This window comes from Aotus nancymaae, unplaced genomic scaffold (assembly GCF_030222135.1).
Source record: "Aotus nancymaae isolate 86718 unplaced genomic scaffold, 86718_ANA_hifiasm-v0.15.2.pri h1tg000008l, whole genome shotgun sequence".
Lineage (NCBI taxonomy): Eukaryota > Metazoa > Chordata > Mammalia > Primates > Aotidae > Aotus > Aotus nancymaae.
Window position 1 is genome coordinate 7,376,876 of NW_026988419.1, and position 25,775 is coordinate 7,402,650.

Here is a 25,775-nt window from a genome sequence, read left to right on the forward strand (position 1 = left end):
TTTTCTAGAAGTCAAGTTATTTCTGATATCCAAGTGCCTATTAAGTGAAATGTTGTTTTAGCTGATTTAGTTTAGATGTAACAGAATGGCATTTCAGTATGTAATTTCTCATTACCTTTGTAAACATGAAGCTTACCCTGTTTCCTTTTATAAAAATAACTTTGTATATTCCAGTGGGCTCTATTTAGATAAAAAGTTTGACAATACTTCCACCCGTGCTTTTTATAGCATTGTCTATGAATATGTGGTTAAAAGCATGGATTTTGAATTCCAATTGCCTTTTTACTAGTTTGAGATCTTGAGGAATTTATTTATTCATCTTTTCTAAACCTTGGTTTTCTTTTGTTTAAAACAGGAATGGTAATGCAGTCTCAGGATTGTGGTGGGAATGAAATGACATAATGCATATTAATGCTGTTCACACAGTGCCTGACATGTAACAAATGATGGCTGTATTTTTTTTGGAGATTCTAAATTACTGAGTATGTGTTTGTGGGTTGGGTTAGTTTACATACCCCAACCTCACTCCAGGAATGGTTTACTGAAATATACTGGGAGGGAGGAGGATACTAGTGTAATTTGAAATCAATTATCATCAATACTAAAATTGCTTTATTTTCTTAGTAGAGATATTTAATTTCTAGCATTAAAAGACAGGCTGAGGTCAAGGGTAGTGGCTCATGCCTGTAATCTTAGCACTTTGGAAAGAGGATCACTTGAGCCCAGGAGTTTGAGACCAGCCTAGCCAAAATGCTGAGACCCCATCTCTACAAAAAATAAAAAACAATTAGACAGGCATGATGGTATGTGCGTGTAGTCCCAGCTACTCAGAGGCTGAGGTGGGAGGATTGCTTGAGGCTGGGAGGTTTAGACTACAGTGAGCTGTGATCACACCACTGCATTCCAGCCTGGATGATAGAGCAAGACCCTGTCTTAATCAATCAATCAGTGCTGAGTTTTAAAAAATATGTTATCAAAAGAAAATAACACCTTCAAAAGGTTGACAAACCCCTTACTTGAAACACTGCCAACTACGAAGATCTCGTCACAAAAACTTCAGAGTCCATTATCTTTGCTTAGGCTGAAATTACTCATCCTTAATCAAGTCATATGGACCTTAGACTATATGTAAGAATGCATATGATTTTCTTATAGCTCCTTTCTTGGTATACACATTTATTAATTAAGTACCAATTGTGTATAAAACACCGTGATGGATCAGGTAGAAAGTTAGAGATAAGAAACCTCATAAACAGTTTAGTAAAGGATTGTAATCAAATGGAATTTTACTTGCAGTCTCAGAAAATCACATTTCATGGCATATTTGGAATATATGATTCTACTGTGCCTAGACATAATTTTACCTTTCAGCTAATGAAATGTAATGATGCAGGTTACAAGTTTAGGGTGCTTTCGAATTGCCCTTTTCGTTAAGGGCAATCCATTTCAAATAATGAGTCGATGATTAAAATGACAAGTTTAAAGCAAAATAGGAAGTGTCTTTATACCCAGTGATAAAACAGTGGTAATTTGGCAATATTCCTTATTGAAGGCCTGTGATATCACTTGATTAATGTAATTGTCTGGGTTTTAATGGCATGATGTTTTGAGGTTCTTTTTTCTGTAAACAGATAAAACTGCAAAGAGACAGAGCTTCAATATCAAGTCCCTTCCATCCCTTTTCAGTTCCTCTTTCTGCCACCTCCTCGACGCCAGTTTTGTTTCTGGTGTCTTCTTGCTACTGGTTAGAATGAATTGATTGCCTTGTAATTTCTTAGTTGTCAGGATCTGTGCCACATGCTTTACAGTCACCATCTCATTTAATCCCCACAACAACACAGTCAGTTAGGTAATTTTATTACTGTTTTACCGTGAAACTGCAGCTCAGTGAGGCTGATCAAGTGTCCGAGGTCCCACGCCAGTATGTGGAGTTGGGGTCTTCCTGCTGTTCCGTGGTCCCATGGGTCCAGCAGTGAGTGCCTTATAGGTGGGATTGTATACTGGATACCATTTGAAAGGTTACATAGTATATTCTTGTTGTATCCCATATTTCTTGGTGAAATGTATTCTCACTGTCTCAACTGGTTAGGAAAACAACTCATGTGAATTACACAGCATGTGAATTGCACTGCCCAGCAGTGGTTTTGTAATTAGCTCTTGGGGAGTATCTCTGGCCACCTCATCATTTTCCTGTCATTTCCTAAAGCCTTTAGTAGCCGATGCTTGCAGACCAGTAGTAAAGCTGTACCTTGGGGTTAGAGACCCGAGTTAGGCCTGATGAATGAAATTGCCATGGAATAATTAAGGCCTGTTCACTGCCATCAAACTTCATTGACTGGAAAAGAGAATCTTGTGGCTGACTTCCTAATGAGTAGGGCTGAAGGGTGTGCTTTGATTCAGGACCTGTTTGCCTTCCTATAGAAATTGGGGACCAGTTTGCTACTGTCTGCTGGTCTCAGTGGAAATTAGCATACACGGACCATCCTTTCTTTTTTATTTTTTAGTGTTTTCTAAATGTTGGTACCTTTGAGTCATTATGGCTCTGTGCTTCCCCTGAAATTACAAAATGGGATTTTGGGATTACAAAATTACAAATTACAAAATTACTTTGGGATCATTCTGTGCAAGCATCTGTGCTTCTGGGGATGAGCTACCTGCACACAGAATCCTTCTTGCTCTTAAGAAAGATTCTACTCTGGGAGGCCGAGGCGGGTGGATCACGAGGTCAAGAGATCGAGACCATTCCAGTCAACATGGTGAAACCCCGTCTCTACTAAAAATAAAAAAAAAAAATAGCTGGGCACGGTGGCGCTTGCCTGTAATCCCAGCTACTCAGGAGGCTGAGGCAGGAGAATTGCCTGAACCCAGGAGGCGGAGGTTGCGGTGAGCCGAGATCGCGCCATTGCACTCCAGCCTGGGTAACAAGAGCGAAACTCCGTCTCAAAAAAAAAAACAAAGAAAAGAAAAAAGAAAGATTCTGAGGACGAATTAATACTCAGCAGAAAATAGGAGCATGTCTTATTATCACTAGTTTTGATATTTCAAAGTTGAAGATGTCATAGACCATGATAGTCATTTAACTGTTATATTAGTTCTACTCATTTATTTGGGATGAGATCTGAGTTGGCAGTTTGTTGCCTTTGAATACCTGCAGTCCTCTTGAGTAATAAAGATGTGGAGTTGGGAATTAGCCTCCAATTTGTGCCTTGTGGTTTATTTGGTAAAACATGGCTATAGGGCAGGGTAGTGTATTTCACTGAGTTTGGAGAATTCCTGTTTCTTTTCGGTCCTGTCACTTTTGAGCTAACATACATAGCCCTACCTCATTTCCTCCTGACTTAGCCTCTCAGGTGTCAGTCATCCACATTCATTTTGTAAAGAGATAGAAATGTATTGGGCACAGTTTCGATCCCTCTTTCCCCCGTGCATCTGCCTATGTCCCAGGGCCTTCCTTTCTCCTTAGCCTGAACACTAAGCAGGGTTTTCAAAAAAATACCCAAGTGTGGAGTCTTTTAAAGAATTCTAACTATTGTAGTTTCCCTCACTGTCCTCTTTGCAGTCATCCAAAGCTGTATTGTTCAAGAGCCCTGGGGGGCAGAAGTTTCTCATTCTTCTCTAGTTAACTCTTCTAGAACTTTATCCACCTGGAAAATTTCCTTTATGTTTTAATTCAAAACTATTTCTGAAGTCGAAACCCATTAACCCTACAGAGATGGCTTGCAGTGTCACCCTCCTTACTGGTCCCCCAACTAAGCCCTCTTAGTGTTCATTTATAGAAATCAAATAGTAGGTTTCCTCTTTCCTTTTAGGCTCTTTACTCCTTTGCCACTGAGAGTATGGTCCTCAGACCAGCAACATTCGGGTCACTTGTAAGCTGGTTAGAAAGGCAGAATCTGAGATCCCACCTCAAAACTAATGAATCAGAATCCACACTTTAACAAAATCCCCAGGAGATCTAAGCACATTCAAGTTAGAGAAGTGTCACTTCATTCTATATCCTTATAATCTGGGTATTTTCTCTGTGCTTTTCTCTAGTATGGCTTACCAGTGGAGAACAAAGCTAGACGTGGTCCTGTAATGATGACTTGGGCATTACCAAGTATAGTGGAAATGTTTTAGCAAGTACTTATGAACCTCAACTTCCTATTAATTTAATACCCTTGATATTAAAACATTTTGAACTAAATTTCATGTGTATTTGTCCTTTACAATAAATAGGTAGTCACTGAAGACTTTTTTGGTCTTTTTTACTGCTATATGTTTACCTGCCTCACCTGTGGAAGTCCCCACTTTTTTTAATTGAGTGCTTTGGCTGCTAGGGATCTTGTTTGACCCTTATATTGGATATCACCTGGTTTTCTGTCTTTTGTTGGGATCTTGCTCTTTTTCTAAATAGTTATGCCATTAAGATCTTACTGATTTGGGAGTAAGAAGACGCCCTAGTCTTACCCCAGTGCTACTACTAACCAATTGCATGAACCCAGATAACTCATTTAATGATTTTTTTTTTTTTTTCTGAGATGGAGTTTTACTCTTGTGGAGTGAGTGCAAGGCATGATCTCAGCTTACTGCAACCTCTGCCTCCTAGGTTGAAGTGATTCTCCTGCCTCAGTCTCTCAAGTAGCTGGGATTATAGGCATGAGCCACCCAGCTAATTTTATATTTTTAGTAGAGACAGGGTTTTACCATGCTGGTCAGGCTGGTCTTGAACTCCTGACCTCAGGTGATCCACCCACCTCGGCCTCCCAAAGTGCTGGATTACAGGCGTGAGCCATCATGCCTGACTGCTCATTTAATGTCTAAGTCAACAATACCACATAATAAAAAAAATACCCTCATAATACTAGGCTTGGGACTTTTTTGATTGTTCTGCCCATATTAATTCATGAGCTTTTTACATGATGACTTGGTCATGTGGTGGTCATGCCACCTGTAGAAATGAGATTAGGGGATTTAAAACAAACACTGGAATAACTGACATCCACATGCATCTTTTGGTTAGTCATCAGACCATCTTTCTTCCCACTCTCAGGTGGAAAAAAATGGGCTAAGTTGAATTTTTGTTCAGTTTTCATTATATTTCTTGCATCCATCTCTGGAAAAAGTGCAAGTAAACCACTAAATGGTCGAAGGCAGAGGGAGGAGGACACCATGGGGAAGGGTCGCAGCTTATTGATTTATGGCAAATGGTTCTCAAGCTAACTTTTTACTGACTTTTTCTAACTATGCATTAGAGAGGTGGGAAATTAGCAAGGATTTAGAAGTCCTCCTGTCTCTGCTCAAGAGTCCCTGGAAAGGTCTCATTTCTACTGGAAATTCCCACAAAGAGGATCCTGAAAGAAATGATGTGGGGCAAGTCAGTGGCTGTGTTTAGGGACCCTGGTGAGTATTGCTCATGGTTGGGAATGAGATTCAGGAAGGAAGAAAACTATCTCTAAAGGGTAAGGCTTTCCAAAGGCATTTACCTGGCTACAACTCTTTCTTATATTGTTAAGAAGAAAAGTGTGGAGAAACCAAATGAACAGGTAGGCCATGGCCCACTTGTGACATATAATAATTTGGCCCTTATATTGAATATCACCTTGTTTTCTATCTTTTGTTGGGAAAAAAAAAGCTTCAGGCAGTTTTTGAGGAGAATAAGCAGATTTCATCATAACGCTGTTAATTAAGCGTTAATTATAGCCTGTGGATGTTTGATAGTGAGGTGAAGTTGTATGGCTCCCTTTTATATTGAAGGCATCCTGTCTCAGGCTATGGTCTAGAAGGAATAGAAGCCATTGCTTTCTTGGTGTGCTCTGGGACCTGCAGCAGCTCCTGTGGATATATTTAAGGAGGATCTGTTCTTCTTACCATTGCCTTAGGATTCATTCTGAAAACTTTGGTATTTAAATACCTGGAAATCAACTTGTTCTGTTCATTGTCTAGTTTTTAGAATCTGGAACCCTGTGTACTCATGGATGATGATATATGTGCCCTGTGCTTCCCTCCTTTGCTGTTTTTCTTCAAGATTAAATTTTGGGAAAGCAGACCTAAACGCGTCTTCCCAAAAAGACATTTTAAACACAGAAACAGCAACTACAATTTGTATCTCAGTCTTGCATTTGACATTTGACTGTTGGATTTTTTTTTTTTTGTCATAAATTATCTTTCTAGGTGTGGATATTTATTTTACAAAGTAGAGAAAACCTCTATGAAACAATGTTCTGATTTAAGAACAGCCTCTTAGAGAATAAAGGTAGTGGATTTATTTTTTAAAGTCGACTAATTCTGGAACAGAGGTAATCTAATAGTTAAGAATTTTTGTTTTGTTTTGTTTTGTTGAGACAGAATCTTCGTCTGTTGTCCAGGCTGGAGTTCAGTGGCTAGATCTCAGCTTGCTGCAACCTCCACCTCCTTGGTTCAAGTGATTCTTGTGCCTCAGCCTCCTGAGTAGCTGGGATTACAGATGTGTACCACCACACCTGGCAAATTTTTGTATTTTTAGTAGATATGGGGTTTCATCATTTGGCAAAGCTGACTCTTGGGGCCTCATGTGATCTGCCCTCCTTGGCCTCCCAAAATGCTAGTATTACAGGTGTGAGCTCTCACATCACATCTGGCCCTTGAGGGCTTTTTTTTTCTGACTTACAGATTTCAGGGCAATGAGCATGATGAATGGGTCATATAAATAACATTGTCTCCTTGTTCACTGCAACTTTATCTCATTATCTCCCTGAGCTTTGCAAATAACTGAAAATCAGGTATTTTTTTTCTCCATTTTATTAAACTGTTAATTTGTTGCAAGAGGCCATCCACTGTGTCATAAGGTGTCTAGTAGTATTCTAGGCCCTTACCCCTGAGAAGCCAGTAGCATCTCTCCTGCCCCACCTCATCCCAGTTGTGACAACCAGACATATTTGCACATATTGCCAAATGTCCCCTGTGGGGCAAAGTTTTTTCGCCCACACGGATAGAGAACTACTATCCTAGAGATTTAGTGTAATGCTTGAGACTAGAAGGTATGTCTGCAAAGAGAAGTCGGTTGAGCCTCCTGAGCATGTTTCTGCCAAAGGCCAGATGAATGGCTTCTGTGTGGCTCTTCCATGGCCCTGAGGGTGATCCCTTTTATCTCTGTTGGGACTGCAATCCCCTCAGAGTCTGTCTTAGTTTGGGCTGTTATTACAGAATGGAGTTGTTGGTGGCTTAAACAACACATTTATTTCTCACAGTTCTCTAGACGGGGGAATCCAAGAATGAGGCACCGCAGACCCAGGTTTGATGTGCCGTCTTCCTAGTTTGCCATGGCTGTCTTCTTATTGCAGCCTCTTATGGTAGAGAGCAGAAAGCAAGCTCTCATGTTTCATCATAAGGGCACTTATCCTACCCATGAGGGCTCCACCCTCGTGACTTAATTACTTGCGAAAGGCCCCATCTTCTAATACCATCATGTTGAGGGTTAGGATCTCAACATATAAATTGCAAGGAAAGACACGTTTCAGACCATAACAGTCACTATAAATATCTTTTAATGAGAGTTCCTTAGCTAAAAGTTGCTACCACCTATTCATTAAGAATGGGGCACAACTGTCCACGGGATGCTTGTAGCTCAGCCAAACAGACGGCTCAACATTACAATAACATGATATGCAGTTTCATTTAAGAATGCTGTTGAGGCTAAGTGCGGTGGCTCACACCTGTAATCCCAGTACTTTGGGAGGCTAAGGCGGGTGACTCACCTGACGTCAGGAGTTAGAGACCAACCTAGCGAACATGGTGAAACCCCATCTCTACTAAAAATACTAAAATTAGCCAGGTGTGGTGGAGTGCACCTGTAGTCCCAGCTACTCGGGAGGCTGAGGCAGGAGAATCACTCCAACCTGGGAGGCGGAGGTTGCAGTGAGCCGATATCATGCCACTGCACTCTAGCCTGGGTGACAGAGCAAGACTCTGTCTCAGAAAAAAAAAAAAAAAAGAATGCCGTTAGGGAACTTTTAAGCAAGTGACTTTTTCCACATTAAAAAGAAAGAGGCTGAAATGTCAGATAATGGAGAAAACAGAGAGGGGCAGGAGCAAAGTGGAAGTGAGACTCGAAAGATGAAAGCAAAGGACCAGGAGCTTTGGGGTCAGTAGGTGAAAGGTCAACCCCTCTTTGTCAATTGGAAAAATTTTGCCTCTTTACACAAGGTAATAAAGAAGTGTTTGCAGTCAGTTAGAAACTGGCACCATTGTCTGCTTCAGTGACCTCAGAGCTGGGAGCAGTGGATGCATTATCAATTATTTTAGACTATCTTTCTGAGATTTTTTTTTCCTCTCCTCTTCCAGCTGCCAGTGATTAGATGTGCATCTGGCAGCAATTTCAGTTTTTCATCAAGTTTCTCAGGCAGCTTTGACTGTTGGATCACACTCCTGTTCGGTTCCTTCAGATGAGAGATTGGGGAAAAGAATTTGGAAACAAAAGCCACCCAATTCCTTCCCCCCACCCCCATCAATTATAAACATGCTTTAGAACCTAGGAATAATGCATGAGAATCTCACTGAACACCCATTTAAGCATATTCCTGTGATTTCTTTGTAAATACTTTTAATAGTATTAGAAGTCTTTGATTAGCAGACTTAGAGTAGTGGGGGCTTCAAGTTTCTGATTTTTTTTCAAGCAATGAAAGTGCCATTTCTGATGTTTCTGTAGAAAGCATTAACTTGGGATCTTCCCAAAAATACGTGAATGCTACTGTCTCAGTATTTAATTTGTACTCTTTTCTGTGTAGGTAGACAGGTCCTTGTATAAAATTATATTACACATCATATCTTTACTACTACTGCTATTTTTACTTTTTCTCTTTGTTCTGGCATTTTCCCATTCCTCCTTTCTGAAATAACTTTGTTCTCTCTTCCCAAGATGCATCCTAACGTTGGCTTGAGATTCAGTCCTTGCCTGGCATTTGGTCGGTAGATTCATCCTTGTTTGCTAGTTCCACCAGAGTGTTTTTGACTGGTGTGTTTTCAGGCAACAGGAAGAGATGTGGGATCCAAGGCTTTCTAGTTCTTCATAACAGTAGTTACCCTAAGAGCTAATGATTGAGGGCTTATTATGTGTCAGGCACAATGATAACAAAAATGTCATGTATTGTCTCATTTAATCTCAATGAGAACCCTATGAAATGGGCATTGCTCTCCTGTGTTACAGATGAAAACATCTGGGATTTTGGAGGGTGAGCAACTTGCCTGAAATCACAGAGAAAAGAACATTGAGACAAAGGATAAGGGAACTTGTCTTAGTTTCATTTCAAATTTTAATTCAGAAATAAGTTTGACTTCAACAAAATTATCAGTCTTTAAAAAGCATGATAACCATGCAATAGCTCCATCGTCATTCTCAAAATAACCTTTTTTGGAGTTGAATTCCCTGACGTACATTTTTGAATTCAAAATTGCCTACAGATTACTCACTTAACACTCAGGAAGTGGCAACTCAAGGAAACACACATTTATTGCCATATTGCTTTACTGTAAGCAACAGTTAATAGCTTTCTCTTTAACATGAGCTAATTAATATGGTTTCTGCCTATATATGGCCTTCTGAAATCTAAGTTGGATGGTATACTTTTCCATGCTCCTTTTATATCGACTTTTGTTTAAGAATTACTAGAATAGACCAGCAATCTTTATGACTTGCATTTCTATAACAAATATTCTTCAGGTAAAACAAAAGAGAATTGTGGGTCAAATATATTTGAAATATGTTGCTGTAACTTGTATTATAATCAATTTCAATTGGTTTCAGAGAGGGAGTGTTTCTTCAATAGTTAGACCTCCTTTTAAGGAACAGTTCACCTCAAAGAATCCCAGATCAAATTATTCTCAACATTTTCCCCTTGATATTCTCCTCAAAGCAAAAAGGAAAATAAAGGCTAAAACGTTTTTGCTTCTGTAAGATGATGATTTCCTGGAGGTGTTCCTTAGATTAGGGGTTTTCAACCTTTTTGGCACCAGGGACAGGTTTCATGGAAGACAATTTTTCCGTGACTGGGGGTAGGGGAGATGAATGGTTTCATCAGGCATTATTTTCTCCTAAGCAGCATGCAACCTAGATCCCTTGCATATACTGTTCACTATAGGGTTCACACTCCTGTGATAATTTTTTTTTTTTTTTTGAGACGGGATCTCGCCCTGTCACCCAGGCTGGAGTGCAATGGCACAATCTCCGCTCACTGCAACCTCCACCTCCAAGGTTCAAGCGATTCTCCCACCTCAGCCTCCCTAGTAGCTGGGATGACAGACACGTGCCACCATGCCCAGCTAATTTTTTGTATATTTAGTAGAGACAGGGTTTCACCACGTTGGCCAGGCTGGTCTCAAACACCTGACCTCATGATCCGCCCACTTCAGCCTCCCAAAGTACTGGTATTACAGGCGTGAGCCACCACGCCCAGCCCTGTGAGAATCTTAATGTCACTGCTGATCCGACTGGAAGCAGAGTTCAGGTAATAATGCTCATCCACCACTTACCTCTTGCTGTGAAGCCAGGTTCCTAACAGGCCATGGATCTCTACCAGTCCACAGCCTGGGAATTGAGTACCCCTGCCTTAGTTGTATGTTGTAGGGAAAATCTTCTACTGAGCTTGAGCTTGCCCCTATTAGGAACTATTGGGAATGGCATTGTCCTTTGTTAGGCCTGTTTAAGGATCAGAAAAACGTATGGGAAGATCAGGGCCCCACAGCTGAGGGTACCTCATGGTTGTTTTGGAAGATGCTTGTTCAGTTCAGTAGATTTTTCTTACATGACCAAGTTCTTCCATAAAGTCAACCACAACCCATATTATCGGGGACTCCAGCTAAAACTTGCGGCGAGTAGGAGATAGATTAAACACAGGTTTTCCCACTTCTCCAGCTGCCAAAAGTGATGTCAGTGGTGTTAATGATTCTTACCTCAGTCCACTGCAGACCGGGGATGTCTATGCAAATGCTTGTTCAGTGCCTGATTCCCGTGCTATTATGGAAAAACTGATGATGGTTGAGAAACAATTGGGTAAGTCAGACAGTTACTCAAATATAGAATCAGACTCTTGCTTTCTTGAAGCAATTTGACCCAAGGGAGAGGCAAAGAATGAGAAATCTATTAGTTTTTAACAAAAAGTAAAGGTAGTGAAAATAGGATCTGCCTGATTCCCTTTTGTCTAATTATAGAAACAGTCTTGCTCCCAATTTTCACCATCCATACGCTAAATGAAGTTGTGATTGTAATGTAAGTCTACTGGTTTGTATCAATGCCAGACCTATAAAACCTGTATCCTGTATTCTAACCATTACAAGCAAAACCCAAAACCCAAAAGTGATGTGAAATTACAATAGAAACCTCAGAACTGAAATGTAATTCCTGTGCGGGAAGATGTTGCAGAAACAGTGCCCATGAAAGCAGAAGAAAGACTGATTGGTATGCCATTCTCACTTGGTAGAAAAGATTCTGTCATATTACCTTCATGTCTTTTTGTAACAGGTTTATTTTGGTGGAGCTCTGTTAAAATTAAGGTTTCCTCATGAGCCTGTAGTCCCAGCTACTCAGGAGGCTGAGGCAGGAGAATTGCTTGAACCCGGGAGGCGGAGGTTGCAGTGAGCCGAGATCACGCCACTGCACTCCAGCCTAGTGACAGAGCGAGACTCCGTCTCAAAAAAAAAAAAAAAAAAAAAATTAAGGCTTCCTGCCTGGGTGCTGTGGCTCACAACTGTAATCCCAGCACTTTGGGAGGCTGCGGTGGGTGGATCACCTGATGTTGGGAGTTGGAGACCAGTCTGGCCAACATGGTGAAACCCTGTCTCTACTGAAAATACGAAAATTAGCCATGTGTGGTGGTGCACACCTGTAATCCCAGCAACTGGGGAGGCTGAGGCAGGAGAATTGCCTGAACCCAGGAGGAGGAGGTTGCAGTGAGCTGAGATGGCACCACTATCCTGCCTGGGCGACAGAGTGAGACTCTGTCTCAAGAAAAAAAAAAAAAAAAAAATTAAACCTTCCTGCCTGACAGTGCATGCGGTCTGACTTGAAATGAAGAGAGACTTTTTTTTTCCCTGAGTCCTTTTACCTTGACTGTGTCATATACATAGAACAAATTATAGTATTGGTAAAAGGGAGATTGGAAACATTTGGATTTACATTTGAGGGGAGGAGCTGTTATAGTCTTGACCTCATTTTCTTTATCAGCATGCTTTCTGTTAATGAAAAGAATGGGAAATAATGGAGGTGGATATTCTTTGGCTTAAAAGATGTATTAATATTTATTCATATTTCCTTAATATATCATTGACAGAATACTTTTAATTATTGAGAACTAAATGTTCTTTTATAGTCTGTCTTCTCTGCAAATTCCTAATCATCCTGAAAAGTTTCCAGAATCCCCTTCTGCCTTTGGTAGCTGGGGAAGGAGAAGTTTATGGGAGTGACAGAATTCAGCCTCACAGGCCTCAGCTGAGTTGACAGGCTTGATGATCGCCTTTCGGTCTTCTTTTCTTTTCTTAATGCGTGTGCCTTTCTTCATTGGTGGTCTCCTGAAGTCACCAGCCCTGCCAGAAGCTCTTTCACTGGGACAAAAGGGGAACTGGAGCGAGATGGCCTCTCACATGTTGGCGACTCTCCCTGAATTTTCTTCCTTGGCAACCCTGTGCACTGGAAGGTCTGGCCAGCAACCTTGTTATTTTCACCAGCCCTCTCCCATGTGACTTGCACCAGGCTAAAGTGCTATTTAAGCAGCTCCATGAAAGCACTGGCTTGGCTGTTTGGCTTACCCTTTGCCATTTAAGACCACAAAACCAAGTCTTTCCAGCTCAATCCTGGCCTGTTTTAAAAGAAGTTGGTTTCCTTTCTTTAGCTAAAATGGCTTTCTCCTTTCAACATCCAAGTAGCAAACATGTTGGTCTTACCTCTAACTTCAGCTCAATCTTCCCTTGATTGTGTATATGTGTGTGATTATGGTCTGAAGGCTTTCGAGCTGAGCATTGAGACTTCACCGCTTAGTTTTGTCCTTTTCCAAGCTTCAGCTTGCCCCTACACTTCCCAGCTCTCCCTTGTGAAGAATAGGGAGATTATCCCATGCCTCAGACTTTAGTGGCTCTCTGGATTTAGGTCTTCTTTTTGTATCAGCGATGACCATAGCTAACAGCGCTGGACCAGAAGAATGCAGCTTCCTCCTTCTATGCTACTAACTCAGATGCTAGAACCAAGGCTTTAAGCTGGGAAATTCCTTTAATAAGTGTTTCACAGTCTATAGGTCAGTGGTCTTTTTTATTCATCTGAGATTTTTATAGTGGGATTTTATTGAGGTAGGAATTTTAATGAGGAACACCCGTCTACTACCAGAACTATAAAGGTATTTGAGACTGATGATTATATATACATATTATATATACACATAATGTTTACTGGGCTCACATATATATGTGTGTGTACATATATGTATATGCATATATATGCATACTGTATATGTACATACGTATACACACACACACACACATATATATATGTGTGTGTGTGTATATATATTTACTGGGCTCATTTGCCAGATTCAGGTATGCTTAAAAAGAATACTTTTGCAATGTTTTATAAGGTGCTTTATTAATAAGCATTCTAGAAGACATGATTTGCTTCCAGTTAGTGGTACTATGAATTAATTGTATCAGCAGCGAGGTAACTGAAGAAACGAGTTGACGTAGTATGGGTATGCAGTTTAAAGTAATTGTGTGAAATAAGAAATCAGCAGACGGGGGAAGACAGAATAGAGAGGTCACAGGCATCATTGTCAGAATCTTGCAAGGTATAGAGCTACCCACTGAGCCCTCTGCTGTCACGAAGGTAATCTTTTCTAACCTGAGAGGAATCCTTCTGCTCTCCTGGCTCTTCCAAATATTTTGCCTGTGCCATTCCCTTAAATATTTAGGCTTTTGGAAATGAAAGCCAGGGAGCCAGAAGATTTTCCTTCTTTCAAATTCCTACTCTCCCCATATTATACAATGCATTGGGATGATGAAAAAGGGATGGGATACCAGGAGGGTTTAAAAAATTGGATAACATTTCAAAAAATTTTCTCGTCATGGATTTTTAAGAATGGGAAAGATCTAAGTACGATTAAAACAGTATTTTTTTTTTCCTACTTAGACTTTTTTGGGGGGAGATTAAATGTAACATTTTAAAAGTTCAAATCCTTTAAGTAAATTGTGAAATTACAACCACAGCTAAGTAGTGTTTTTTCTGGGTGGTGGGGAATATAAGTCATGTTTATTCCTTCTTTACATCTTCCTGTATTTTATACATTTTCTGTGTTATATTCAAGATAACATTAAAAAAACACAGCTATTTATGTTAACTGAAAGAGAAATATGCTGTTTTGATGCATTTCTTTAAGTGGAGGAATTTAATTTATATGAATTTTCTAGTTCAGTCTACAATATAAGATTTCAAAGTGATCTCTTTGAAGAAAAAGTCATCACTACAGTCGTTTTTTAAAGCACAGTTGGATAAAGAAGAGTTACTTTCTAACAATTGAGTATATGACAGTAGCCAAGCAACTTAAAATATTTTACTCTTACTTCCCTAGTAAAAGTAGAAACTACTAGCAATGCCCCAACTAGGTTTTTATTACTATATTGCCCTTGACTCAACATACTGGCAAGAAGTTTCAAAACATATAAATACAGGATGAAAACATTTGTCAATGGTTTTGTCCAAGAATGCATTGCTGGAAGTGTACAGATCTTTCCATCACACTTATCATACCCTTGCGCTGTTTCCAGCTGCTTTCCCAGTGAGAACAATCGGTAGGCTGAGACAATGTAAAAGGAAGCAAAGCCTTTATTTGTTTTTCAGCTATTGTAGGCATAGTTTAAGTGGATAGAGTCCAGAAGATGTAAATTCCTACTAGATGCAATAATGCAATAATCCATAGGTCTCAAGTAGCATTGCTCAAATGTTGACTTATTTGATAATGCTTTAAAAATTACATTTTTCATTACTAGCAACAGGATTAGGTGGGTTTTATCTTATGAGAAGATACACACAGAAGGGTATAGTAGATACTGATGTGGTGATGAAATTTTGTCAAAATGTAATTTCCTGCTACTAAATCTTGTGACAGGTGCATTGTATTTCTGCCTTCAGAAGTTATTCCCCAATGATGTAACTGGAGAGAATGTACTGCAGGAACATCACCACTTGATATTTGCACAGTGTCTTCTCTTAGGGAAATGTTTTGCTTTTTTGTTTCCAGTTTCTGCTTATTACAAATGAATTTTTGCATTTGTAAAATTTTGTAGCAGTATTTGCTACCTCTGGTCAGTCAATTGTCTCTCTTCAGTCAATTGAAGTCGCGTATATATAAAGTGTATTTTACATATGTATGCCTACGTGGGCTTTTCCCTTGTTTATTCTAGTCTTTATCATTGTATTTATGCTTATTATTGAATGACTGACTGCAAGATCCTAGTATGGGCATTGCTTTTTTTCTTTTTAAAAATATATTAAGTTACACCAATGTTTGCTGTTTTTATGTGAGTCAATTTATTGAAGTTCAGCCTTGCTTGATTGCCAGTATGTAGAGCTAGGGAGATATGGACAGATGAACTTTAGTCTCATTAAGCATATGCTGAGGCCTGTCTCTAAAGTGAGGAGACTTCCTTTCCAACAAACTCATCAGAGCACTGTTGTACACAACTCTGCTTTTCAAACTTTGGTTTTGGAGCTCTTTGGCTTTAGATAATACCTCGCTGGGAACTATTACCCGGCTTAATCAGTCCCATTATTCACGATATTTGGCTTTCAAAGCTTTTTGGCTGTCTCCAAAGATCAAACGTGTCCTCAGAGGGCTAAGACTGGCTGTTATAGAGACTATTCAAAAGAATATGCCCAAGGCTGAGCAGGCATTCCAAAAATGCTGCAAACAATGGCTGCATGACTGGAATAAGTATGCAGCTCCCAAGGTGGCTGTGATGAAGGACAGCTCTCACTGAAGGATGTCCGTGTCATTACTTGGCAACTCAACTTTATGTACATACACACGTACACACACCCTGTACAAAGTCAAACAGGTGTGAACTTCAGACCTTCCCGTTACATTTGTCCAGCCCTCTACTGCCCATTCCTGTCGCCACCCCCTCATCAGCATTTCCTCACACTTTTTACCACTTGCTTTCACTTTTTCATAGTCTCTTATGTCGATGCCACCAACGGGCAGCATTTGTGGCTTAGACAAGTGTTGATGAGGACTTAGGATGAAGGGTTTTGGAAAGTAGTGTGCTAAGTAAGATTTCAGAAGGAAGGTATCCATAAAATCAATATGTCCTTTTATTTCCTGCTCTTTGAATGTACTTGTGGATAATGACAGGGATCATTTCCAAGTGGCCCAAACTAATAGATTACAGCACCCAGTGAAGCAGCGTTTGTTTCCATCTCCTCACGGGCCCCCGGTCTCTGTTGTTATGCATCCATGCAGGTTGGCACGTGTGTTGATAAAAGAGGGTACAGTGTGTTCCTGTACGAAGCTGTTCACCCACCCCTTCTGGAGAAGAGCCAGATATGAAATGAAAAACATACCATATGCCCTTTGCCTTTCCCCCATTTTATATTCGGCAGTTTGTTTGCTTGTCACAAGTCCCTTAATAAAATGTGGCCTTCCTGCCTAATTATATGCCCAGAGGTGTGAAACAGTGTTGAGCTCTAATCTATATGTTCTGGTGGGAACATTCCTATATGCATTCAGGAGAAATTTGACAGTAAACAAGAGATCTGGAGCTTGTTGTGAGGAGTTTCCTGGCTTACCAGCAGCTTGCGTAGGGATGGGCTTTCCTTTCACTTGTAGACACCACACAGAGTAAATCCTGTTTCTCTGGCGATTAAAGGGGTAAACTTGGAATGCTTTCTTTTTTGTTTGTTTTTACATTGGGATCTTCATGCCAGGTCTTCGTTAGTCAGTTCAATAGTTTGTTTACCTGCCTTTTAGAGGCAGGGTTAATATTTAAAAATAAACAGAAATCTCCTAAAACTAGAGTCCTCATTTGGTAAACTTTGACTAATCAGAAAACTGTTGTATAATGAATGGTGACTGATCCCAGCCATGATGATTCCGTTCAAGAGGAGACGGGGAAAAAGATATTAGGTTGATACAAAAGTAATGGTGGCTTTTGCAATTTCTTTTATGGCAAAAACCACAATGACTTTTGCACCAACCTGATATGTTGGTCCACACTTAGGTTTCGTGTATTTTAGAAGCTGTCACTATCCTTGTAGATGATGTGTATTATTACTGCTACATCTTGACCATATCACAGTGTAGGATGTCCTCATTGTCTCTATAATTAGATAAAGACCTCTTAGCTTGTCATTGAAGGTTCTTCACCATCTACTTCAACCTACATTTGTAGACTTAATTCCTTCTACCCCTCCTCAGATATCTTGGGGTCTAGTGAAGCCACATCCTCTACTTAGCCTGCTTATGGCTACCCTCTCACCCCATAGGACCTTGTCATATGTCCTCAAGGGGAAGTGTCCTTTTCCTTTTCATTTATTTAACCCCTACTTATTAAGTACCACTATGTGGCAAGCCTTGTGCTATGTTCTGGGGCTGTAACACTGAAGCAACATAGACACGACTCTGTTTCCACATCCCCAGATTATTGTTTTTCTTCCCAAACCAAGCCAAGTGTATCAGTGAGGTGATACCCTTACACCCCTAGCTGGGAGGATTCTTTCCATCCTCCATGTGTCTAGAGCTTTTACTCCCATGCATGTATCATGACATGTACCGATGTCTACTTCCCATGCCACGTATTTATGAACAGAACTTGCCTTCCTTTCTAGGATTGCTAGAAGGCAGGGCTGGTAACAGACTCCAACTCTGTATACTTCCTAGTATTTACTGCAACCATGTACTTATTCAATAAGTATTTCTTATCTATGCTCTCTGCTAAATACCCTTCAGTGCATTCTATAGATACTGTTATTTATAGATACATTTTGAATGCATGAAAAACAAGGACCTCTAAAGGACTATGCAATGTAATACTTGGGTAAAAGATGCTTTATGAGGTTAGAAAAGAGTCTTCACTCGAAAGGGGAATCATGGATAGTGCCCCTTTAATATTTACCTTCTTGAATTGCAAAGAAGAAATGCTGTGCTTCTGCCTAAATAACTTATTTCTATCAGATGTAAATCTGAATCCTTTTGTTTTCTTATTTAGTGATTAAGTAGGTCTGGTTTCCTTGGGTCTCCCTTTGCATCTAAAATTTTCATGTCAAACAATGTTTGTGCACATTAAACATTGATTTCTAACTTTGTAATGTGAAGCTCTGCAACTTCACATTCTAAAATCTGCAGTGACTTTTAACCAGGAGGAGATGGAATGTAGACTGACTACAACCTGCTCATATTTGATGGTCATTTTGTATAGCAATTATAATGTATGTTTATGATTCAGTCAGAACACCAAAGAATTTTCCATTTTTTTCTTTGCTGAACCTCTGAAACATCTAGATCATGTTGATTTGTTTACAGATTTCATATTGACTACTTTTAGTTAGTGATTTCTTTAGACTTGCATTTTGAAATAAATAAAAAGCTAAATACAGTTTGTTGATCTTATTTAGGTGCACAGTACTATTTGTGCCTGTGGCTTCAGTTTATATGACACTGCCCCTTTTAAAAGAAAGGTTCTCAAGTAGTGATTGTTCATTTTGAGATGCCTATGGTGATGAATTCTTTCATTTTTCTTTTCAGAATGAAGACCTAAATGACCTCAGCAAATCCTCTAACTCATAGGTACCCAGACTCTAAATATTTCATGATTCACAACTAGGACCTCATATCTTTCTTGTCAGTAGATGGTACGATGCATCCATTTCAGTTTGTTTACTTTATCCAATCCTCAGGAGTTTGACTGAACTGCACATTCTATATTGTGCCAAGCAAAAAAAGCACTGTGACACCAGAACAATGAGTCTGCATAAACTTCGTCTTCAACTTTAAGGACTTAGCTGGCCACAATGAGCTGATGTGCCCGCCACCGTGTCTTGAGAGAATGAGTTTACTCTCAATGCATTTACAAGATACATTTCATCTGCTGCTGAAATTGTGTACAACAAAGCATCGCTGTAAATTATTTCATACAAAACTGTTGACATTGGGTGGAGAGAGTATTAAATATTTAACATAGGCTTTGATTTATATGTGTAATTTTTTTAATGAAAATGTAACTTTTCTTACAGCACATCTTTTTTTTTGGATGTAGGACTGAGGTATACAATGTTCTGTTGTAAACAGTGGAGCAAATGCTTAAAACAAGGCTTAAAAGAGTAGAGTAGGGTGTGATCCTTGTTTTAAGATTGTAATTCAGAAAAAATAATAAGAATCATAGTGCCATAGATGGTTCTCAATTGTATAGTTATATTTGCTGATACTATTTCTTGTAATATCAACCTGATGTTGAGCTGAGTTCCTTATAAGAATTAATCTTAATTTTGTATTTTTTCCTGTAAGACAATAGGCTATGTTAATTAAACTGAGAAGGATATATTCGACTGGGTGTTTTCAAGTGTCAGCTTAAAATCAGCAATTGAATGGAAGCAAAATTACAAGAAGAGGAAATCAAAGTCTTCCATTGTATATATTGTAAAGAGAAGGAGACATGGGTGATTCCTTCAAATCAAAAGCTCTCTTTGGAACGAACAATGTGGGTGTTTGTAAATTCTGGAAATGTCTTTCTATTCATAATAAACTAGATGCTGTTGATCTTTTCTTTTCTCCCCTCCCCACCCCCACTTTCTGTTAGTTTCCCACTCTACTCCCACCATTTTTTTTTTTCTGTGTACACATTATATTTCGTTTCCTGCATTGTGTTGATAAAGATGGTAAGACGAGTGCTTGCTAACCAGAAATTAAAATTCCAGAAAGTGTTTTTCATCATGACCAGGGCTACATGTCACTTTCCCTAAGACCCTTATCTCATGTTTTTGAGAACTTCCAGTGTTACATTAGTTAACTGAATGTAATTGGCCCCTTTGCCTTGGTGGGTGCTGGCCTATTAGTGATTAGTTAATAAAACACAGTGTACAGAAAGCACGTAAAAGCTTAATGACCTGCCACTGAAACATGTGGCCAGCAGTGAAAATGTTAATTCTTTTCTTGTTTGGAAAGTATACACGTCTTTGAATTTTTTCCATGAGAAAAAGAAATGGCAATGAATGCATTTAAATATATTGCTGACAGATTTTTAAATCTTTTTACCTAGAAACTTCCAAAAAGGTTAAGTGAAATAATGCAAATATCAGGCTCCCACTGAGTCAATGTAAACTCTCTATCAGGAATTCCCAGCCCTACTATTGGAAGGAGCAACATTTTATTTCTCTGAGTGCCTAAGCTCCCTGGGTGGGAGTGGGGACTACAAGGAAGGGGTCAGGGTTGGAGGGCATTGTAGCAGCTGCTGCCTCCTGATGAACTGTTAGGGGACCCTAGCTCTACTCAAAAGGGAGCGGAGATACATGGCACCCCTCACACTGCTGAGGCCCACGTTACTGTTCATTCAACCGGATGGCATGTACCTCATAGACTGTCGTGCAATGTTCATTGTTGCAGATTTTAATCATTTGCATGCTCATCAATTTCTAAGATAAATAGGGTCTAGAGTCATAAGAATCCATTGTCTTCAAGGAACTTGCAGAATGACGTCATTTCCTATTAGTAGAGAGCACTACCCATTTGGAAAATCTGATAGGAAAGTTGTTTTTTACTCTTGTAAAAAAGACTTTCTTAGTCAAACTAACTTTTCATTTTTTCAAGTAGTCTGATACATACGCTTGCTAGTGGAAGAAGAGAGCAAGCTGCCCTGATCTTTTCTTTTGAGGACTAAAACAGTTAAAGAGAGATCAATGAACAAAGTCAATCCCAACCATTTTCCTGTAAAGCTGGTTATTGTTTCTCAAGGAACCTACATTCTGAATATGTGTTACCGAGATACCTCTGCATGTGTAATTATCAACATGTTTTGGATGAGGAAAGGAATGAACAGACTGGAAAAATCCGTCTCTATTTCTCTGACTTTTTTGTTGAGTCAAATACCATAAAGATAGAAATTCTTATTTAAGCTGCTTCTAGTGGTGCCTGACCTGGTTTTTATGGTGGCATCAAACTACCGATTTAAAACTGGAAGTTGCTGGTACTTAAACCAAAAACTCATGCTCTGGCGACAGGAAGGGTTTACTTTGAGCAACGTCAGCTGCTAAGTCCTTGTGTTCAGTTCCCATTGAGGAGAGCTGGCTTTTATCCATTTCAAAGGGTTGTAGGCCAGCCAAGGGCTTTCATTATTGAGGCTTCTGGTGGCCTCTGTTTAACCTAGAAGTTAGTGGGTTTTTCTTCGTGACACCAACCTCTCACAGCGTTCTTTCTTAGAGGCTTAGGTAGAGTTTAAAAATTCTCTTTTGTGAAAAGAACAAATATATTTCATGACTTTGATGATATCTTCATTCTCGGCAAAAGAATGGCCCTAGAACCAGCTAGAAGTGAAGAGAATCCATTAATGATCAACCATCTGAGTCAATAGTGACAAATCAGTACTGATGTTACATTTGTGGCTATTTCTCGCTGACTTTCAAAGGTCAGGGACTCCCTTGACTGATCTAGTGACTGCAAAAATGGAGCTACTAAAAATCATCTAGCCAGAAGTAGAGATTTTTAACCTTTCTTTCTTTTCTGGCTTTTGTATTCTAGCTGTCATTTAAATTCGAGACATTTAAAGTATTAAGAAATAATTTTTCTGTACAGTAAGAAATAGTATTTTACAATACTGAAGTGCTGTTTTATTCCATCTTGCATCCTGAATGCAATATACCACGAAGTTGGAAACCTTAATTTTATTTACTGCAGGTGGTTAAAAAAAGGGGGGATGGGGTTTCACTATCCACAGACAATGAGAACCATGAAATATAGTCTCCATATGCATTGTCCCAACTGCTGGTGACAGTGATCCCATATTTGGTCTCATGCTGCTTTTGCAGAGAGCTCTGTAGGTCAGTCCATCACACAAGGAGGCCCTGAATCCAGACACTGTGAATTAAGACCTTGACTGGGAAGAGACATGACCCTTTTGGTAGGCATGGGAAGGAGAATGGGTGGAAGCCAATATGAAATTTCTTCTTTGCAATGACTTGACAGGGCAGTTAACGTTCCTAGGATGCCATCAATGATGAATGTTAGTTGGAGGTAATGCTGTATATGTATGTATATCTATATAGGGGGCATGCACGCGTGCACATGTGTATGTGTATAGGCTGGTAAGAAACTTGAGAGGAAGAAGCATGCTATTCTAGAAACGTGAGGAAATATGACCTTGCCAAGACTGAAAGACCTCCATACTGTGAGCTCAGTTATGGAGAACAAAAACAACGTCCAAGTCAGTAGAACTGAAGATAAACACTGGTGCCGTGCATCATTTCTAAGGCAGTGCCACAGAACCTCGTGGTCCTTCCATAGTTCTATAAGTTAGTTTCCTAAGTATGGGTAGAGAATGTGTTTGTAGCCTGTTGTGTGTCTCAGCTTGTGAAGAGAGCATCAGATTAGGTGCAGGAAGGAGGTGGAATGATATTGGAGGTGCTTAACCCTACTCGAGGAATTTATTATGAATAAAGAGCTTATAATTAGCTAGTATGTTTAGAAAACACGTAACTTAGGTGGAGAGTTATCTTTCTTTTCTAGTTTGTCAATGACTTGGCATTTGTGACGTATACACCGAAAGATCTGGTGTTTTAGAGTTCTGCCATTCACCTGGCATTTAAATCTCTCTTTGCTTATGCTGTTAATTTTTCCAGTGTTAACCAATATGACATATGATAGGACAAATTCAGTAAACAGGAAAACTTGTCTGTATGTGCATAGACATTTGTAGAGCTTTTTTTTTTTTTTTTAATCTTTTTAGAACTTCGCCATTGGCTTAAGAATGTAGTTCCCAAAACAATTTTTTCTTGCAAAGTACTTTCCTTACACCTCTTGGCTACAGGGTGGGCCAAATTAAACACATATGTATTTTCATTTAATGTGTGTGGAGTTTGGTTTATCATCTTAAGATGGTGGTGCTGCTCCCGGTGCTACTTCGTATGTGTACACAAAGACCAATGCATGGTCTGTATTGCTACCAAAACATTTACTGTATATATGTGTATAACATGTATTATGTATATATGTAATGGGTACCAGGCCAGGTATATATTTTTTATTTAGAAGTGTTTCACTTTTCCAAGTTTTCTTTATAGTGTTATGCTTATTTTCTTTTTTTTTTTTTCCCTGATTCTGTCTGGTACTTAGAATTGTAGTGTCTTCATCATCAATTAAAGAAAACTGTCTAAATGAATTCATGGATGTAAATGTTAGTGGTCCTTAATGTCTTTGATTGCTGGACATGAAACAAACTGCCAATTAAATTTTGCTGGGACATTTGATTGGGTAAGAGCAGTGTATGCTGTTTAACATACTTTCCTAAATGATTTTGGAACAGATAAGTTGGCCTCACCCTATAACTCTTCAGTTGGCTTCCAATGGCCACGTGTTTGAAGAAAAAGACCTCAGTTAAGACTTCAAGCTGCTTTTGATGGTGGTGCTGGCAAAGGGAGGGAGGAGAGGGGAGTAAGACTCCATCCTCTTGGTGGAAAGTTTTCTGTTTCTTTAATATGCATGCTTGAAGCTTCAATGTGCACACAGATCTCTTAAAGAGTTTGTTCGGCCAGGCGTGGTGACTCACGCCTGTAACTCCCAACACTTTGGGAGGCTGAGGTGGGTGGATCACGAGGTCAGGAGTTCAAGACTAGCCTGGCCAAGATGGTAAAACCCTGACTCTACTAAAAATACAAAATAAAAATTAGCCAGGCATGGTGGCAGGCACCTGTACTCCCAGCTAGTCAGGAGGCTGAGGCAGAGAACTGTTTGAACCCGGGAGGCAGAGGTTGCAGTGATCCAAGATTATCCCACTGCACTCCAGCCTGGGCAACAGAGTGAGACTCCATCTCAAATAATGATAATAATAATAAAAGAGTTTGTTCAAATGCAGATTGCCATCCCAGGGTCTGGGGCCAGGCCTGAGAGCCTGCATTTCTAACCAGCTCCCAGAGGAGACCAGTCCCGCTAGTCTTGATGACACTGAGTACTGAGGCAAAGCAACTGGTGTTTCTCAGGGCTGGCTGCGTATTCGCATGATCTGAGTGGCTTTAGAAAACATGCCCATGGCCAGGCCAACTCAGGGGATGCATGCTGATTGAATTGGTCAGAGGTGGGGCCTGGACATCCGTTATCGTTGTTGCTGCTGCACCAACATGATAGATCAGGCTTCCCAGCAGATTCTAGCAAGTGGTCAGTGCTAAGAACCAGTGCTGGAAAGAGTTACCCAAACTTGTCTGATTACTAGAGCTGCTATTAGAAATCCTCATTCTCTAGAGTGATCTAGGAATGTGTAGTTTTAAGAAGGAGACTCTTCTGCTTGGCAAGTTGAGGAAATCCTGATTTCTGTACAACTGGAGTTTTATGGGTCATTTCACCGCTAGAAGGGATGATAACACCTACCGTTTTTGAAAATAATAAATCATGTTGCCAGTATGAAAGCAGTCAAGTCCTCCCCTGCTTCCTTTAGCTACCTTGCTTAAACAACTTAAAATAGAAGATGATTGAAGTGTCCTATGCTTTAGGGCAAACTCATGTTATTGGATACTTTAGTATTTTAAGGCTAGGCATGGTGGTTCATGCCTATAATCTCAATGCTTTGGGAGGCTGAGACAGGAGGATCACTTGAGGCTAGCAGTTCAGGACCAGCCTGCAGAAAAATAGTGAGACCCCATCTCTACAAAAAAATTAAAAATTTAGTCAGATGAGGTGGTGTGCACCTGTAGTCCTGATTACTTGGGAGGCTGAGGTGGGAGGGTTGCTTGAGCCTCTGAGGTTGAGGCTGAAGTGAGCTATGATTATACCACCACACTCCAAGCTGGGCCACAGAGACTCCATCTGAAAAAAATTTTTAATTAAAAAAATTTAATATTATTACAAAAATTTTTATGAGTGTAATGCTCCACTGAGAGTATAAAGACTGAGTTTTCCACCCTTATTTGGTGCACCAGGCTAGAGGGATCTTCCTTCTGTCTGCCCGTGTAAGTGATGATAGTTTTATTGTTTAGAAGCAGCACACATCACAATTTAGTAAATGCTTAAAGTCATTATTTGATCTTCACTTTATATTAGCTTCCTCCATTTATACTTAAACACTGATTTTTCCCTCCCAGTGGTATTGCAAAGCAAACATCACTCTAGTCTCTATTGAAATTACATGTAAACATCACTAATTAGTATTAATTTGAGGAAAGTCTAGTTGGAATGAATAGTGCAATTTATAGCATAATTGTCTTATTACCTTTACACATATACAGAAACAAACAATAGCAAGTAAAATGTTGTCAATGAAAGGCCTTTGAGAAATAATGGCCAAGCAGAATTTGTAATTACCTCAGTGATTCTATTATAAAAAACAGCAACATTTATTCTGCATTTATTGTAGGTTAGCTACCAGGATTTATATCAATCATTTTGTTTTCCCAGCAATCCAGAGGTAAATAAGGGGTAAGTCTGTGGTCACAGGCTGCTGAATGGAGGAACTGCTTTCCACACTGAGGACTTTTTTTTTTTGAGACGAGTCTCACTCTGTCACCCAGTCTGGAGTGCAATGGCAAGATCTTGGTTTGCTGCAACCTCTGCTTCCTGGGTTCAAGAGATTCTCCTGCCTCAGCCTCCCAAGTA

The 25,775-nt window shown here is 39.7% G+C and overlaps 1 protein-coding gene across 1 annotated transcript in view; it reads left to right on the forward strand.

The window, feature by feature from the left end:
- IRS1 (insulin receptor substrate 1) overlaps positions 1 to 23,366 on the forward strand; it is a 67,557-nt gene extending 44,191 nt beyond the window's left edge. Inside the window, exon 2 of the mRNA XM_012446319.3 lies at positions 18,732 to 23,366. The gene's annotated coding sequence lies outside the window, so the exon portion shown is untranslated. The remainder of the gene's footprint in view (positions 1 to 18,731) is intronic.
- The last annotated feature ends 2,409 nt before the right edge of the window (positions 23,367 to 25,775 follow it).